The sequence below is a fragment of the Suncus etruscus genome, chromosome 7 (genome assembly GCF_024139225.1).
Source record: "Suncus etruscus isolate mSunEtr1 chromosome 7, mSunEtr1.pri.cur, whole genome shotgun sequence".
Taxonomy (NCBI): domain Eukaryota; kingdom Metazoa; phylum Chordata; class Mammalia; order Eulipotyphla; family Soricidae; genus Suncus; species Suncus etruscus.
Genome location: NC_064854.1, coordinates 114471108 through 114474172, shown reverse-complemented (window position 1 = coordinate 114474172; position 3065 = coordinate 114471108). Strand labels below are relative to the sequence as shown.

At 37.8% G+C, this 3065-nt stretch overlaps 1 pseudogene; it reads right to left on the bottom strand.

Moving 5' to 3' along the window:
* Positions 1–2471: 2471 nt before the first annotated feature.
* Positions 2472–2571, bottom strand: LOC126014581 (uncharacterized; annotated as a pseudogene).
* Positions 2572–3065: the final 494 nt, after the last annotated feature.

The following is a 3065-nucleotide window of genomic DNA, read 5'->3' as shown; positions in this document are numbered from 1 at the left end:
TTATCCTAATGAGCTCTCTGCTGCTTCTCTGCTAAGCTTTCTCTGCCGAACAGCTTCCTTAGCTGCTTCTCTTCTCTGCCTTTAGCTGCTCCTTTTCTTTCTTCCTCCAGGCAGACTCTCTTATTCTTTATTCAAAACACCCTGCTCAAACCAGGTGTGGGTGGGTCTCATCATCCAGGTGGATTTTCACATAATAAAAGAAAAGGTGAGGGAAACAGGAAATTGAGGTCAGGGTTATAATTTTCAACAGCAAATTATTTATTTAATATTTTAAATTTTTGACCACTTCTCACTGTGGTCTACACTCAAGGATAACTCCTGATAATGATGGGAACTATATGGGGCAACCAGGTTCAAGTCCAGGCAGATGACAAGCAAGCAAATACCTTACCTACTCTCTCTATTCCAGTGAGTATTATGTCATAAAAATACTTTTAAAATACCATGCTATTTTTAGAGGTCTCTATAAAATTTGGAAGGTTGAGCTGGAGAGATCATACAGTAGTTAGGGCACTTGCTTGTACACATCATATCCAAGTTCAATTCCTAGCATTCCATACTCTTGGTGTTACTCTGTGTCCAAGAAATGGTGATATTTTCATTGAATCATTCAAGGCTGCAAATATTTTACGATTCTTTCAAATTATTGTGCTGAGGCATATATTACAGAGTTGAATTGGTTAGAGAAAACAAAAGCAAGCAAACACCTTTCACAAAACCATGCCAAAAGGAACTGTGTATTCATCCGCTGGGTTCCCCTATGGGCAGCACAGTCCTGAAAATGGATTTAATTTGCCAGAACTGCCTGCTTTGCTTTGCTCATTGTATGAATTTCCTGTATAAGAAAATGTTATTCACTGTTTCTGTTTTGTGAGCACCTGTTAGGAAATACAATTGTGGGCAGTAAACAGCTCCACACATATTACAAGCTTGAAACAGGAAAGCAGGAAACTAATTTCTAGCTTGAATTATACAGCTCAGGGGTCTATCGACCTGCAACTCATTGTACCACTAGTTAGCAACCTGAATCCAAAATTTTATACACTTTTGGGAGACCCTTGGAGTAAATCAAATATTTCACAATAGGGATGTTCTAGTCCTTTGTCTCTCCCACCCAGTTTTCTTCCTTCTTTCCTTTTCTCTTTAATCCTGAAAATTTTGTGAAGCAAATACATAGATAAGTGATTGATAGATAGGTAGGTAGATTGATTGATAGACCAAGAAAGTGACAGACAGAAATAAACTAGTCCATTTTGCCTGAGGTTTCAGAGGGCTTTTGTTTTTAATTCACTTCATTTAAAAGGCATGTATCACATAGTTGATAGAGTTAATTAAAATGAATTTGTTTCTAGATAAGTGAGAGCAAAAATATTTTTAAAAAAGGAAAAACAGGGGGGAAGGAAGAGAAAAAAAGCACTGTGGCAAGCTAATTTGTGGAAATTATCGTATTTCTTAATAAGTTCATTAAGTCATTGTCAGAAGTTATAGTAAGTTCTTGTTGCTAGCTGACCATTCTGTGCTTAATTTGTTTATGGATAGTAAGTGACTTCAGCCACACAATGGTATCTAAATTTGTGTGTTTATATGGGGGTGAAAGCATAAAACTGAAAATAAAGCTGTAGCTTGGCCACTTATACAAATGGTGTCCAGGAATTTCAAGCTCTATTGCTGTTACTATGGCTTTGGTGAAGTATTTTCTGCTGCCAGGACTTCTGGAAGCAAAGACGAAGAGGGGAGGGTGTCTGTATTTACATTATAAAAGTCCTGATGATATCAGGCCAAATACCTGCTACATAGAGTTTTGGTCAGATCAATGTGACTCCTCAGAGTCAGAGAGTGTTGGTGAAACAGGGCCATTGGAAAACCAGTGACTGTGGGTGGTGGTACAGTATGCATGACTTCAGCAGGGCAGGAACTTCTTCCCAAGTTTACTAGCATTCAGCTGCACAGCTGATTTTTCACAGCTTGATTTATATCTTGTTCAAGAAAAGAGTGAATCTAAAGATCTGAACGCATTTGTGGGCATGGTTTCAGTTGCCAGGTCTTCTTGAAGTACAAGGTGGTGGGTGGGAGGAGGATGCCTATACTCCAACAAAGTCCATAGACTCATGCTGTTCTCACTCTTTCAAGAATAGAAATTGTTTATGGTTCAAGCCAATGCAGACATGATTGTGCTTGTTTGTTATGTTTTTAAAGGAACATCCTCAGGGCTCAGAAGTCATTTGAAGAACATTTAGTATGGCAGTGCACATCTTGAACTGGAAGCTGCTTGGCCCAGTGATGCAAGATCATTAAATACACTACTAACCTTTTTACTATCAGAAGCTTAGAGGCCATCTTTTTCATAGGATCAAACTTAGGGCTTCTCTCACGAAGTCTTCACTTCATTCTTCCCCTCTGAGCATTCATCTGCCTAGGTTTCTGGTTGTCTTATAGTGTGTGTTTGTGTTTGTATCTTTATTGATGCATACACAAGTATAAAATACTTCATGAAATGTGCATGTAATTCTTGCACAGGAGCCATCACCTCTATTTTATTCCAATTTTATTATATATCTTGTCAAAGAAAGTATGGTTTCTGGGGATTTTGAGCACAGGAAATTATGCCTCAGAAATAAATCTAGGGTCCAGGAAGAAAACTCAAAGACTTAATTTATGTGCTTTTTAATACAGGAGGTTCAGGATCATTCCTTGGTAGGACATGCCTTTGAGTGCTGCCAGGAAAAAAAACCCATGCATTATAGGGTATAACCCCCAAACTAAACAGCAATTAGCAGGAGCATCCTAAGCTATTCTTTAAAATTATTTTTCTCAGCTCACAATAAAACCAAAATAAAGGTAATTTTTAGTCTTTATTAAAAAGATTCAAAGAGCACAAATGCAAAAATTACCTAAAATCCAAAGTAATAAATCACAGGAAATAATAATAAAATTTATGATGTCCTTAAAATTGTTTGACTCTTTTCACTATTCTCAAGATTATAGAATAGTGGGCCGGGAGAGATAGCACAGCGGCGTTTGCCTTGCAAGCAGCCGATCCAGGACCAAAGGTGGTTGGTTCGAAT